This window comes from Bufo bufo, chromosome 2 (assembly GCF_905171765.1).
Source record: "Bufo bufo chromosome 2, aBufBuf1.1, whole genome shotgun sequence".
NCBI lineage: Eukaryota > Metazoa > Chordata > Amphibia > Anura > Bufonidae > Bufo > Bufo bufo.
The window spans coordinates 541,598,229-541,614,687 of record NC_053390.1 but is presented as its reverse complement, the minus strand read 5'-3'; positions in this window follow the sequence as shown (position 1 = coordinate 541,614,687).

The following is a 16,459-nucleotide window of genomic DNA, read 5'->3' as shown; positions in this document are numbered from 1 at the left end:
GGCAGTGGAAAAAATGGCCCAAGGGTCATTGAAAAGGGTTTAGGTGGAAACCCTTCTGTCCTGTGTGGGGGGCTGGTTTGATCCTTGCTATGGGGCCCTTACTTCTCTATGTATGCCACTGCATCCAATCCCCTCCCAGTCCCATTTGTATCCCCACACATAGTAAGACTACCCTCTTATTCCCCTCCCCCCACAGTAGTTATGCACTCTTAGTGGCTCTGATGTCCCCACACAGTATAATGTCCCTTTAGTGCCCTCAACATAGTATGATGTTCTGTTATTGCCTTCTCACATAGTATAATGCTCCCTTAAAGGGGTTTCCAGGAATTTTATACTGGTGACCTCCTAGGTCATCAGTATCTGGTCGGTGAGGGTCCGAAACCCTGGACCCCTGCTGATCAGCTATTTGATAAGGCACTGGTGCTCGCGTCCTTCACTCAGCAAATCAAGCGCAGCGCCGTATATTGTATAGCGGCTGTGCTTGGTATTGCAACTCAGCCCTATTCATTTCAAGAGGGCTGAGCTGTGCCTAGGCCACGTGACTGATGAACGTGTCGTCACCGCACCTGACCTAGGAAAAGCTGGAGAAGGCCACGCACTACTGTGAGCACCAATGCCTTCTCAAACAGCTGATCGTCCAGGGTGTTGGACCCCTACCGATCAGATACTGCTAACCTATACAGAGGATAGTTCATCACTATAAAACTCCTGGAAAATCCCTTTTAGTGCTGTAATACAGAGTGAGGCCCCCACACAATAGAATGCCCCCCTTAAGTGTCTTAATACAGAGTGCTGTCCTATTAAGTGCCATCATACAGAGTGATGCCCCCCTAAGTGCCCCTCACACACAATATAAAGTCCTCAAGTCCCCCCATACAAAGTGATGTCCCTTTTAAGGCCCCTCCACCTAGTATGATGCCCCCATAAGTGCTCCCCATACACAGTGATTTAAATTGTTACCTCCAATTTAAATATTCACCTATAGTTACGGTATTATACTTGTCTGCACCAAAAAACCTCCAGTAGGGGAATTTCCTCACCATTATATTCAACTCTATGTATGTCCTGAGGATGCAGATACTGTTGAAATCGTGACATGTGGCAGCCGTCCAAGGAGCACTGAACAGAGAGTGAAATTCAGGACTGTCCCAATGGATCTGGGATGGTTGGGAGGCATGCATCAAACTACAGACGGATTAATTTGCTGGCTATGCCGATAAATGCCAACGCTTCCAATAATATAGGAGACATCCCGGACTCACTGAAGAGCTGGGAAATCTCCTGGGTGCAGAAGATTTCCCCCAGGATGCTAAGTCATAAGACTCAGCCCCAGCATCCGACACACATTGACAGGGTGGCACCTCTGCCATTAAATGGGGTGGTATTTACAAAATGTTTGTGGCCATAAAAATTGTGTGCTGCAATCTCACTCATGTAGAATGGCATCTCCAAACTGGTAAATATGGCTCTACCAATTTTTGTAGACATGGCGGCAAGTGGAACAGTATGAGGGGCTGTTGACGTCACATTTTTGTTTTATGTATAACATATACATTGGGAGACAAATATAAGAAGGTAAATGGATTTAGAAATTCTTTAGATCCTTTCACTTCTTCACATTTTATGTTGTGGCCTTGTGTTAAAATAAAAAAAAATCCACTTTTCCTCCATTATTCTGCACTCAGTACTCAATAACGAGAAGTTAATGAGAGTCTGGGGGGGGGGGGGAAGCACCTAGAAGACTCTCAGGCTGTAAGAAAAAAAGATTCTCTGGTCTTTAAGCCAAGAGTGAACTTTTTGGCCTCAATTCGAAGCATCATTTGTGGAGGAAACTAGGCAATGCTCATCCCCTGCTCGATACCATCCCTAGAGTGAAGCATGGTAGTAGTAGCATCGTGCTGTGGGGGTGTTTTTGAGTGACTCAGACAGAAAGACTGGTCAGGGTTAAGGGAACGTTGAGTGAAGCAAAATACAGAGATATTCTTAATGAAAACCTGATCCAAAATCCCCTCTACCTCAGGCTGGGCCGAAGGTTTACCCTCTATAAGACAATGACCCTTAGCACACAGCCAAAACAACACAGAAGTGGCTGAAGGACAACTCTGGGAATGTCCTTGAGCGGCCCAGCCAGAGCCCTGACTTGAACTCCATAGAACATCTCTGGAGAGACCTGACTATCCACCGATGGTCCCCATCCAACCTGACAGAGCCAAAGAGGATCGGCAGAGAAGAATGGTAGAAAATCCAGGTGTGCAAACCTTGTGAAGTGAAAGGTTTTGATGATTTTGCAAATGCAATGTAGGCCTTGGCATGCCGCAATGGAAAAACTTTTTCTTTTTTTCCTAATATAAAGAGTTTTCATTGTGCAAACCTAGTAGAACCTAAAGAGCCACTGTACTTTCACACAATTTCATTTCATTTAATAGAGTGCCAAATTTCTAAATCACTTTATTTTATATTTAAACCTGCATCATTCTGAAAAAAGCTGTAAAGTCGTGGCCACTAGGGGTCTCACTTCCTCCTAACTTGAAGTATAGTAACTGTTGGCAGGCAAGATCCGTCCCTAGTAACAGAGACTTAGAAGACGTCTCACAGGAAATGGGAAGGGTTAGAGCTAGCTGAGATTCTGAGCCTGATAAACAAATGCTTCTATACATCGTAGGAGCACCCTGCTTTTTTATAAGAGTGATTTGTCCCTCCTTATCAGCTTTCTGAGCATCGTAGAAGAAAGCAAACATAGTGGGGAGTAAGGGAAGTGAGGTCACAGCAATACAGTACTGGCAGATGCAACAGAAGGGATACGCCCACTGCTTGTGAGAGAAATGCATCTAGCTGTACTGCTGAAACACAATAATATGGCTGAAAAAAACTTTAGGTAAGCCCAAAAAAACAACTGTTCCTTCACAGTTAGGTTACATGCACACGACCGTATGTGTTTTGCGGTCTGCAAATTGGCGATCCACAAAAAAAAACGAATGCCATCCATTTTTTTTTTTTTTTTGCGGATCCATTGTAACAATGCCTAAAACGGACAAGAATAGGACATGTTCTATTATTTTTGCGGGGCTACGCAACGGACATACTGATGCGGACAGCACACGGTGTGCTATCCGCATTTTTGGCGGACCCATTGAAATGAATGGGTCCGCATCCTATCCGCAAACAAAAACGGAACGGAAGCGGAAACAAACAACGTTCGTGTGCATGTAAGCCTTATGATTGTACAAAGAAGCACAGCCATTATGCAGACTTTTTTGAAAACTCAGGTACGCTTTAATATATATATACAGTACAGACCAAAAGTTTGGACACACCTTCTCATTCAAAGAGTTTTCTTTATTTTCATGACTATGAAAATTGTAGATTCACACTGAAGGCATCAAAACTATGAATTAACACATGTGGAATTATATACATAACAAACAAGTGTGAAACAACTGAAAATATGTCATATTCTAGGTTCTTCAAAGTAGCCACCTTTTGCTTTGATTACTGCTTTGCAGACTCTTGGCATTCTCTTGATGAGCTTCAAGAGGTAGTCCCCTGAAATGGTTTTCACTTCACAGGTGTGCCCTGTCAGGTTTAATAAGTGGGATTTCTTCCCTTATAAATGGGGTTGGGACCATCAGTTGCGTTGAGGAGAAGTCAGGTGGATACACAGCTGATAGTCCTACTGAATAGACTGTTAGAATTTATATTATGGCAAGAAAAAAGCAGCTAAGTAAAGAAAAACGAGTGGCCATCATTACTTTAAGAAATGAAGGTCAGTCAGTCAGCCGAAAAATTGGGAAAACTTTGAAAGTAAGGGCTATTTGACCATGAAGGAGAGTGATGGGGTGCTGCGCCAGATGACCTGGCCTCCACAGTCACCAGACCTGAACCCAATCGAGATGGTTTGGGGTGAGCTGGACCGCAGAATGAAGGCAAAAGGGCCAACAAGTGCTAAGCATCTCTGGGAACTCCTTCAAGACTGTTGGAAGACCATTTCAGGGGACTACCTCTTGAAGCTCATCAAGAGAATGCCAAGAGTGTGCAAAGCAGTAATCAAAGCAAAAGCTGGCTACTTTGAAGAACCTAGAATATGACATATTTTCAGTTGTTTCACACTTGTTTGTTATGTATATAATTCCACATGTGTTAATTCATAGTTTTGATGCCTTCATAGTCATGAAAATAAAGAAAACTCTTTGAATGAGAAGGTGTGTCCAAACATTTGGTCTGTACTGTATATATATTTGGTATTGCTTTAATTGTACTGACCCAGAGAGTAAAGTTATCATGCTATATATATCGCAAAATTTAAAAAGTAAATTTTGAAAGAGCTGTTTTTTTTTTTCCTATTCCCCTCAGAAAGCATGGATAAAGGTTAATTAAGGAGTTATATGTACTACATAAATGGTGTCAATAAAACAAAAGACAAAAAAATAAATAATAAAATATATATTTAAAGACTTTTTGGGATTTGTTTTGCTCTCTTTGGCCACCTGCTGTGTGTTGTATATCTTTTTTACAGATTTTTATTAAGCCGTTTGTAAATTTCAAAGACTACAGCTGACCCCTCAGATTTGTATTTTTTAAATACCCTTTTTGTTCTTTATTACCCTTTTAACATGTGAAACATTTTTAAAATGCTTATTCCTTCTATACCTTCTATATAAATACATTTCACAAGTACAGTGTCTGGCATCATATTTCAATACACTTATACATTAGAACCTCAAGGGATTATCAACCAAATGTGTTTGGTAGCAGTCCATCAATGTAATCTAGATGTGGCTTAGGCTACTTTTACACTTGCGGCAGAGGATTCCGGCAGGTAGTTCCGTCGCTGGAACTGTCTGCCAGATCCAGCAAGCCGGACGCAAACGGATGCATTTGTGAGAGACGGATCCGTCTGGCAAATGCATTGCAATACCGAATCCGTCTCTCTGGTGTCATCTGGAAAAACGTATCCTTTATTAACCCCTTAGGGACCGGGCTAATTCCTTAAGGACACAGCCTTATTTCACCTTAAGGACCAGGCAATTTTTTGCAAATCTGACCAATGTCACTTTATGTGTGAATAACTTTAAAACGCTTTGACTTATCCAGGCCATTCTGAGATTGTTTTTTCGTCACATATTGTACTTCATGACACTGGTAAAATGGAGTAAAAAAAAAAAATCTTTTTTATTTATAAAAAAAATACCAAATAGTACAAAAATAGTTATTACTTTACATTCCCCATATGTCTACTTCATGTTAGGATCGTTTTGGAAATTACATTTTATTTTTGGGGATGTTACAAGCCTTAGAAGTTTAGAAGTAAATCTTGAAATTTCTCTGAAATTTTCAAAAACCAACTTTTTAAGGTCCAGTTCAAGTCTGAAGCCACTTTGTGAGGCTTACATAATAGAAACCACCCAAAAATGACCCCATTCTAGAAACTACACCCCTCAAGGTATCCAAAACTGATTTTACAAACGTTGTTAACCCTTTAGGTGTTCCACAAGAATTAATGGAATATAGAGATACAATTTCAAAATTTCACTTTTTTGGCAGATTTTCCATTTTAATATTTTTTTTCCAGTTACAAAGCAAGGGTTAACAGCCAAACAATACTCAATATTTATGGCCCTGATTCTGTAGTTTACAGAAACACCCCATATGTGGTCGTAAACTGCTGTACGGGCACACGGCAGGGCGCAGAAGGAAAGGAATGCCATACGGTTTTTGGAAGGCAGATTTTGCTGTAAATTATGTTTTAGTGTCTCCATATTCTGAGCCAAAGTTTTTTCATTTTTTGGGCGATTTGTCTTAGGTAGGGGCTCATTTTTTGCAGGATGAGGTTACGGTTAGATTGGTACTATGTTGGTGGGCATACACCTTTTTGATCACTTACTGTTGTACTTTTTGTAATGTAAGATTACAAAAAAATGGTTTATTTAGCACAGTTTTAATTTTTTATGGTGTTCATCTGAGGGGTTAGGTCATGTGATATGTTTATAGAGCCGGTCGATACGGACACGGCGATACCTAATATGTCAACTTTTTTTATTTTCCCTATTTCTTACTAAAAAAAATTAACTTTATTTGGGGAAAATGAAATTTTTGTTTATTTTTACTTGAAACTTTTCATTTTTTGGGGGGAAAACTTTATTTTTTCAACTTTTTTTCACTTTATTTTTTGTCCCACTTTGGGACTTCAACTTTTGGGGGTCTAATCCCCTTTACAATGCATTCCAATACTTCTGTATTGGAATGCATTGGCTATATGAGTAATACTGTGTGTATTACTCATACAGCTTCCGGGGCCTGTGAGATCCAGGGGGCTGGATCTCACAGGCTCGTCACCGGAAGGCAGCGCGATGCCTTCCTTAGGCATCGTGCTGCCTTCCATGCCATCGGGTCCCCCCTACAGCCCCACGGGGACCCGATTGCACCGCCGATCGCCGCAACATTGAAAAGCCGCAAACCGCAGGTCTGAATTGATCGCCGACACGGGGGGTCACAGGACGCCCCCCCGCGCATTTAGCCAAAGTTCTTGCTCAACGATTTGAGCAGTCACCAGGTTCCTTTAAAACGCTTTGACTTATCCAGGCCATTCTGAGATAGTTTTTTCGTCACATATTGTACTTCATGACACTGGTAAAATGTAGTAAAAAAAATTCATTTTTATTTATAAAAAAATACCAAATTTACCCAAAATTTGGAAAAATTAGCAAAATTTCTATTTCTCTACTTATATAATAGATAGTAATACCTCCAAAAATAGTTATTATTTTACATTCCCCATATGTCTACTTCATGTTTAGATCATTTTGGGAATGACATTTTATTTTTTGGGGACATTAGAAGGCTTAGAAGTTTAGAAGCAAATCTTAAAATTTTTCAGAAATTTTCAAAAAGCCACTTTTTAAGGACCAATTCGGTTCTAAAGTCACTTTGTGAGGCTTACATAATATAAACCACCCAAAAATGACCCCATTCTAGAAACTACACCCCTCAAGGTATTCAAAACAGATTTTACAAACATCGTTAACCCTTTAGGTGTTCCACAGGAGTTAATGGCAAATAGAGATAACATGTCAGAATTTCGATTTTTTTTTTTGGGCAAATTTTCCATTTTAATCCATTTTTTCCAGTAGCAAAGCAAGGGTTAACAGCCAAACAAAACTCAATATTTATTGCCCCGATTCTGTAGTTTGCAGAAACACCCCATATGTGGCTGTAAACTACTGTACGGGCACACGGTAGGGTGTAGAGGGAAAGGTGTGCCGTATGGTTTTTGTAAGGCAGATTTTCCTGGACTGGTTTACTTACACCATGTCCCATTTGAAGCCCCCCTGATGCACCCCTAGAGTAGAAACTCCATAAAAGTGACCGCATCTAAGAAACTACACCCCTCAAGGTATTCAAAACTGATATTACAAACGTCGTTAACCCTTTAGGTGTTCCACAAGAGTTATTGGCAAATGGAGATCAAATTTTAGAATAAAACAATTTTGGCATATTTTCCATTTTAATCAATTTTAAAGTTTGTAAAATCAGTTTTCTCGCACATTCCATTGGGGGACACAGACCATGGGTATAGCCTAGGTCATTACTTGGAGGAGACACTATGCAAATAGAAAAAGAAAGCTCCTCCTCCCTGGGCTATACCCCCATGTTCCACCGGGGGTACCCAAGTTCTTGCTTAGTGTCGGATAAGGAGGATGACATTCTCTCTACTTCCGTTTATTTTTTTCTGCAGTGGACGCAGGGTCGCAATTCTGCTTCCCTGGTCTCTTGGTGGAGCAAGCCCCGGGGTCGAATTGATGTCCCCGGCTACCTCCCACCCTCCCCCAGAAGTTAAGTGGAACCGGGCTCGATCTGCAGCTCCGGCAGCCTACCAGATTCGGGGTCACCTTCTTGCCCTCCTCCAGATCACTGCCACTCCTTGTGCCAGCTGACTGAGAGGTGACCTCCTCTGGTGTGGATTTGAGGGCAAAGACAACAGGACGCAGATAAGTACACTGCCTCCCCTGTCTCCCGGTGTGACGCTAGGGCCGCTTGGTGGGGGGTTTGAAGGGGGAGTGGATACCTGTCTGGGGCATCGCTACATAAGCGGCAACTCCCCGGCTTCCCTCGGCGGTGTCTAGGGGGCGGACCATCCTACCCTTCCGGCAGCCGCGTCTTCTTATTTTCATATTTCCCGCGCGCGCGTGGGTTTCGCGCCTCCTGATGCGATTTGTGGGCGGCGCTCTGTCTTCTGCTACTTCCGGCTCAGCGCTCTAGGCTGCTCCCGGCTCCACTCTGTCCCGGTTGCGTGCTGCAGGAACGGTAGGAGACCCTCGCCCCTTCCATTACAGGATTACCGCCATCATGCCAAAACCTGTGGCCTCACAAAAATCCAAGTCTGCCCCTCTGGCCCCACTGGGGCTATGTAAAGTTTGCGGCTTGCCACTTTCGGTCTCTGGGTCCTGTGACTTTTGCCTTGCCTCTGGACAGGATCATCCTCTCCTCCCCCTCTCACTCAGCCCAGTCCTCCCTCCGCCCTGTCGGAGCCCACGGAACCCGCTTGGGCCTCTGCCATTTCTAGGGCAGCCGCTGACTTAGCCCATGTCTCTCGGGCCGCCATGGCCTTCATGGAACGCATGGCGTCTACGGATCCTGCAGCTACCACCATACCGCTTCCCAGTGGTTCCCACAGAGGACGCTCAACCACTAAGAGGCAGTGTACGCAGCAGCATCCTTCCTCGGATTATTCTCGCCTAGAGGCCTGTTCAGACACTTCTCCTTCTCGCAGAGATCATAGATCGGAAGGGGAGAGATCCAGTTCTGACGAGGACACAGAGCTGGAGCCCTCGCCCAAGCTGTCCACTATGGTGGCAGACTTGGTGGCGGCGGTCCGGGATACTTTTGATATCCAGGGGGAATCTCCTTCTGCTGGTAGCCAGGAATTCCCTCTTTTCCACTCGAGGAAACCTCAAACGGTTGTATTCCCCATACATGGCGAGTTCGACAAGGTCCTCTCTAAGGCCTGGGACCGCCCGAATCATCGTTTTTCTGCTACGAAACATATGGATACTCTTTATCCATTTCCTGCAGAAAATGTGCAGCAGTGGTCTTCTCCTCCTAAGGTTGACCCGCCGGTGGCCAGATTAGCTAAGAATACGGCCATTCCTGTCTTGGACTGTTCGTCTCTACGGGATGCAGTGGACAGGCGCTTGGATTCTCTGTCCAAAGCCATCTTCACTCTGGCAGGCACTGGCCTGAGGCCCGCTTTCGCCTCGGCCTGGGTATCCAGAGCGCTTTCCGTATGGTTGCAGCGCCACCATCAGGACCTGGCGGAGCAAGATGCCTCTGCGGACACCTTGAATTTTGTCCTCCAGATGTCGCAGGTGACAAAGTTTCTCTGCGAAGCTTCCTTTGATGTTAGCATTCTCTTTGCGCGTATCTCTGCCCTTTCGGTCACACAGCGTAGAGAAGTCTGGTTGAAGGTTTGGGACGCTGACACTTCCTCTAAGCGTTCCCTCACTAACCTCCCCTTTTTGGGTTCCAGGCTTTTTGGTGCTAAGCTGGACGAGATCATCTCGGACGCGACGGGGGGCAAGAGTACCATCCTGCCCCAATCTAGATCCAAGCGCACCTTTTGGAGGTCGGTCCTCCGGTTCTAGGAACCAGTCTGAAGGACTTACGGTGGGGGGCCGATTGCTCTCCTTTCAACAGGTTTGGAGAGATCATATCCAGGACGCCTGGGCCCTGGAAATTGTAACATCTGGTTACAAAATAGAATTCGCTTCCAGGCCTCCGGAGCGTTTCTTCTCTTCTCGGGTTCCGGGGGATCCGGTCCGGGCTTCGGCTCTTTTGCAGGCGGTCTCTTCCCTTTTGGAGGAGCAAGGCGCAGGTTTCTACTCCAACCTATTCGTGGTGCCAAAGAAGGAGGGATCGGTGCGTCCTGTTCTAGATCTGAAGCTGTTAAACAGGTCTCTGCGAGTCCGGAGGTTCCGGATGGAGTCCCTCCGATCCGTTATTGCTTCTCTTCTTCCATGGGAATTCCTCGCGTCGGTGGACATACAAGATGCCTATTTGTATGTCACTAAAGCAGTATCTCACCACAGGTTTCTGCGCTTCGCTGTCGGCGGGCAGCATTACCAGTTTGTCGCCCTGCCCTTTGGGCTGGCTACGGCCCCTCGGGTATTCACGAAGATCTTGGCACCGCTCTTGGTGCTCCTCCGTACCAGGGGCATATATCTGTTGCCCTACCTGGACGACATACTGATAAAGGCTTCCTCCCTTCCCATGGCCAGGGACCGCGCCCGGATCACTGTTCAGACTCTGGAGCAGTTCGGCTGGCTGATCAATGTCCAGAAGTCATCTCTTCTCCCCTCACAGAGGTTGACCATCCTAGGGATGGTTCTGGACACCACAGCAGCTCGGATATTCCTGCCGAGTTCAAAGTCCTCTCGAATTCAGGAGTCGGTATCTCTCCTACTGCGCTCTCGACGACTCTCCATCCGGGAGTGCATGAGGGTTCTGGGGCTGATGGTGGCCTCCTTCGAGGCCGTCCCCTTTGCCCAGTTTCACACTCGGCCTCTACAGCGGGCGATTCTGTCCTTTTGGGACAGGACGTCGCACAGTCTGGCCTCTCGAGTCCGTCTGCCTCCTCGGGTTTGGGCGGACCTCTTGTGGTGGCTTTCCACCCAAAACTTGATTTCAGGGAGGTCCTTTCTTCCGATCTCCTGGACAGTCGTCACCACTGACGCCAGCCTCCTAGGTTGGGGTGGTGTTCTACAGACCCGGACGGTGCAGGGGCTTTGGTCGGCGGCGGAGGCCCGCCTTCCGATCAACGTGCTGGAGCTCAGAGCAATTTTCCTCTCCCTTTCTCACTGGACTCATCTTCTGGCAGGTCTCCCGGTAAGGGTCCAGTCGGACAATGCCACTGCCGTGGCTTACGTCAACCACCAGGGCGGGACCCGCAGCCGGACGGTGATGCAGGAGGCGGAGAGGATCCTCCAGTGGGCAGTGACTCATGTTCCAGTACTGTCGGCAGTGTACATCCCGGGGATCGACAATTGGATCCAGGAGAGTGATCCTTAAATCCGGAAGTTTTCGAGGACATCTGTCGCCGGTGGGGCCGCCCGGATGTCGACCTGATGGCGTCCAGGCTCAACAACAAGGTTCCCACGTTTCTGGCCCGTGCTCGTGACCCGGAGGCGTACGGGGTGGACGCGCAGGTGTCTCTTTGGCGAGGCTTCCCTCTCCTTTATGTCTTTCCACCTCTGCCTCTACTACCGAAGGTCCTTCGCAAGATCACATTGGAAGGGATTCCGACCATTCTCATCGCCCCCGATTGGCCGCGCCGCGCCTGGTTCTCAGACGTCACTCGGATACTGGCAGACGTGCCGTGGCCTCTTCCTCTCAGGGAGGACCTACTGTCTCAAGGACCGTTCTTCCACCAGAATTTACAGTCACTGCGTTTAACGGCGTGGCTGTTGAGACCACCATCCTGAAGAAGAGGGGCTTCTCGGACTCTGTGGTGAAGACCATGATCAAGGCCAGAAAACCAGTTTCATCCCAGATATACTATCGTACCTGGAAGGCCTTTCTTGCCTTTTGTGAGAAACTGGGCGTTTTTCCCCTTCGTTTCTCGGTTCCGGTGGTCCTCTCCTTTCTCCAGTCGGGTCTTGAGATGGGAATGTCGTTGAGCTCTCTGAAGGGTCAGGTCTCTGCTCTGGCCATTTTCTTTCAGCGATCCCTGGCTCTGCTCGTTCCAGTGAGGACCTTCCTACAAGGGGTGGCGCATTCGGTCCCTCCGTATGTTCCTCCCCTTCCCCCCTGGGACTTGAACTTGGTTCTGTCTTCCCTCCAGGCGGCTCCCTTTGGACCTTTGAGGGAGGTTTCTTTGAATTTTCTCACCTGGAAGGTGGTCTTTTTGGTGGCGATCACCTCGATCAGGAGGGTATCAGAGCTGGCTGCGCTTTTTTGTAGGGAGCCCTTTTTGTTCTTCCATCAGGATAAGGCGGTGCTGCGCCCGGTCCCTTCATTTTTGCCCAAGGTGGTCTCCGCCTTCCACCTTAATGAAGATATAGTCCTGCCCTTTCTTTCTCCATATCCAGCGAACCGTAAGGAGCGCGCTCTCCATTCCCTGGACGTTGTCCGGGCTCTGCGTGTGTACCTGTTGGTGACTGCCTCTTTTCGCCGTACGGATTCACTTTTCGTGATTCCGGAAGGGCCTCGTAAAGGTCTGGCGGCTTCCAAGGTCTCGGTAGCCCGATGGATTCGGTTGGCTATTGCCACAGCTTATCGTGCCCGTGGCAGGGTTCCCCCAGCCGGGGTTACCGCGCACTCCTGGGGCCTCCTGGGCTAGGCGTCTCAACTCGCGCCTCGGCATCTCAACTTTGTAAGGCGGCCACCTGGTCTTCCTTGCATACCTTTACAAAGTTTTACCAGTTGCACTCTTTGGCATCGGCTGATGCTGTCCTTGGGCGCAAGGTATTGCAGGCGGTGGTTCCTGTTTTCTCCTGGAGGTGCCGGTTTTTCCCACCCCATGGACTGCTCTAGGACGTCCCATGGTCTGTGTCCCCCAATGGAATGTGCGAGAAAAGGAGATTTTTTGTGAAACTCACCTGTAAAATCTTTTTCTTGTCTTTTCCATTGGGGGACACAGCTCCCTCCCATTCTTACCTGTTGTAGGAAGGGTTGGTTTAGTTCTTCGGGTCCTGAAAGTTTTCGGTCCGATGGCGGTATTCTGTTGTTCTGGTCTCTATGGCTTTGGTCTCCTTCTCCTACTGCTTTTGCACGCACTGGGGTCCTCCCGGTGGAACATGGGGTTATAGCCCAGGGAGGAGGAGCTTTTTTTTTCTATTTGCATAGTGTCTCCTCCTAGTAATGACCTAGGCTATATCCATGGTCTGTGTCCCCCAATGAAAAAGACGAGAAAAAGATTTTACAGGTGAGTTTCACAAAAAATATCCTTTTGAATACCTTGAGGGGTGTCGTTTCTTAGATGGGGTCACATTTATGGAGTTTCTACTCTTAGGGGTGCATCAGGGGTTCTTCAAATGGGACATGGTGGCAAAAAAAAAGGCTATCAAAATCTGCCTTCCAGAAACCATATGGCGTTCCTTTCCTTCTGCGCCCTGCCGTTTGGTCATACAGCAGTTTACGACCACATATGGGGTGTTTCTGTAAACTGCAGAATCAGGGTAATAAATCTTAAGTTTTGTTTGGCTGTTAACCCATGCTTTGTTACTGGAAAAAACGGTTTAAAATGGAAAATTTGCCCACAAATAGCTGTTTTGGCACCGTTTTTTTTTTTTACATTGTTCTTCTGAGGGGTTAGGTCACGGGGTATTTTTATAGAGCAGATTCTTATGGACGTGGCGTCACCTAATATGTCTACTTTTTATATTTATTTTAGTTTTACAAAATAATATTTTAGAAAAAAAAAAATTTTGGGTTTTAGTGTCTCAATTCTGAGAACCATATATTTTTTTTTTTTCCGGTTGTCAGTGGCTAAATGGAATTAAAATTGGGGAAGGGGATTATAAATTTAGTACTCCATGTTAGTGTGGTACTCCCTAAAGCAAACAATAATGCAGAGGCCCGAATGATCGGGGCATGTATCACACTGAGTGGTGGTGTCCTTCCATATCCCCCTCCTGTGACACACTTTGCACCTTTTTTGGGTCCGTCCCTTCTTTCCAGTATGGGGGACCATACCTGGAAAGTGTTGGCCAGGGATCAGTTCCCGAGGTACTCCGGCCTGCTCTTTCCCGGTCAGAAAAGATCAGGGCCTTGAGGACTGCCTCATAGAACCGAAGGAATTTCCCTGTGTTGCCAGTGCCCTGGGACAGCACAAAAGAGTTGTACAAGGCAACCTGTACCAAGTAGACCGCAACTTTTTTGTACCATGCCTAGGTTTTGCGCATGACATTATATGGCTTGAGGACTCGATCAGAGAGATCAACTCCTCCCATATACTAATTAGGTACCCGGAGGGGGTGGGTTGGGAGTCTGCGTTGATTTTTCTGCACGGTCCCACAAGCGGACGTGGATCTGGCGGCGAGGGACTGGGATACTAGTATAAAAGTTATCCACGTACAGGTGGTAGCCCTTGTCTAGCAGTGGGTGCATAAGGTCCCACACAAGTTTCCCGCTAACACCCAGAGTGGGGGGACATTCTGGGGGTTCAATACGGGAATCTCGCCCACACGAAACTTGTAAGTGTACCCTGAGGTACTCTCACAAAGTTTGGACAGCTTCACGCCATACTGGCAGAAAATGAGTCTCCCCTTGAAAGCAATGAGAGACTCATCAACCGCGACCTCCCTTCCAGGTACATAGGCCTCCAAAAATTTGGCCCCAAAGTGATCGATGACCGGCCTGATTTTGTACAGGCGGTCATAGGCAGGATCACCTTGGGGGGGACATGCTGCATTATCTGCATAATGCTGGCATTTCCGGATGGCCTCAAACCGGGTACGTGTCATAGCTGTACTGTAAAGTGGGGTCTGGTAGAGGACGTCCCCACAGTAATGCCTGACAGTTTTTTTTTTACTAGGCCCATGTGCAGCACGAGGCCCCAAAACGTCCTCATCTCGGCTGCACTGACCGGAGTCCAGCCACCGGTCCTAGCCAAAAAGAAGCCTGGGTGTTGAGCAATGAACTGTTGGGCGTACAAGTTTGTTTGCTCCACCATCAGATTCACAAAGTGGTCACTGAAAAAAAGACTAAAATAGTCATATTCAGTGAAGTCCACTGTGGGAATCTGGATTCCTGGTTGGCCAACAAAATCAGGAATCACAGGCTCAAAATGCTCTGGGGTACACCATGCTGTCACGAGTTGGAGGTCCCAGGAGAGACCACCGCGTCGTCAAGCAATAAACAAACAGAAATCAGGTACAGAAACACAAGAGTTTATTGCACAAACCAAAACCAGTGAAGGCAGCACAGACAAAACAAGAGCTCTATGTACCGTCAGCACAGTGGGAGAAAACCCCCACTGCGCCACTGTCTAGTAATACTCCAGAGGGGCGTGACTAAGCAACTCCTGGTATTCACTAGGGCCCCAGAAGGTAGGGTTAGGCTTTGCCGCAGGAGGTTGCCAGGGTCCACTCTGGAGCATGAACTAGACAGTGACAGCAGGAACGAATGGACAACAGGTACCAGAAGGTACCGACGGCACATAGGCAAACATAACAGACAGGCAAATACAAAACAGGGCAACTAATAACACAAGCAGAAATACATAGCAAGGAAACAGGAGTGACAATGAGCAGAGAAGGACTTGCTCCACCAGTGGTATACTGCGTGGCCTTGTGCCTGCCACTCTGCTGCAAAGAAAGGTGCAGCAAGGGCTTGCTGGACACAGACATATGAATAAACACAAAGTAACTAAAACATAACTGGCAGAACAGATAACAGAAAGACAGGAAAGAGGACGTCAAAGAACAAGTAGGGAAACCCACAGAGCACAGACACGGATCCCATGGGTCAGCAGCATGGGAGAGAGAGTACAAACCAGGAGCAGGACAAGACAACACACACCAGGAGAGCTGACACAGAACTGAGGAAACCTCAGCCTTATATACAGGTTCCATGGGTGCAGCAGAGAGGCCACACCCATGGAGCAGACAGAGAGGATTAACTCCTAATAGGAACACAGGGGAGTTAATCCATACAGAACCACAAATAGCACACAGAAACAAAACTTCAGCGAGGAGCGCCGAACGAGCAAGGACGGAAGGTCACAGCCAGAGGTAACGACTGTGACACATGCAAGTTCACCAGCAGGGGGCTCCGGTGGACTTAACTGGTGGGCCGGAAAACTAGTACGAGCCTCAGAGCTTCTCGTACTAGTATGGGCCTCAGGGTCCCTAGCATGGCGGTCCCCGTGCTCCGCCTGGCGGTGTCTCTGCCGCCTAGGGGGCTCATCATCATCGCTAGATGATGAGGAGGACGCGGATGACAAAAGGAAAGTGGGGTTATCCTCGTCCTCACTGGGGCTCTCGGAGTCAAAGGCAATATGGGCGTATGCCTCCTCGGCCAAGAACATCCGGCAGGCCATAGGGGAGTGTGTGTGTGCGTGTGTGGAAATCTTTACTTACTGTGCGTGTGTGGGGGCACGGGTGTCTTTGCCCTAAAACTAACAGAAAAAAAAAACTAAATAAAAAAAGGCCAAAAAATGTGAAAAATGAAAAATTCGAACTCGCTGATCAGCCGTCCGAAGCTGATCAGCGGTGGGGTGTGCGATGCGCTAACAGTGGCCCGGACGCTAAGAGTGCCGGCCACAGTCAGCGTACACAGAAAAAATAAATAAAAAACTGCCTGCGCCCCAAAAAATGTGTGGGAGGGGGGCAAGCTGCAGCACCCCTGGGGGGTCTAGGGTCACACAGCTGTGCTGTGGACCCCAGACACCCGATTAGGGTGATGCAACAAAAAACTAAAAAAAAAATTTCCACTAAACTTTCCCTGAATATCCCTGCCTAAACTA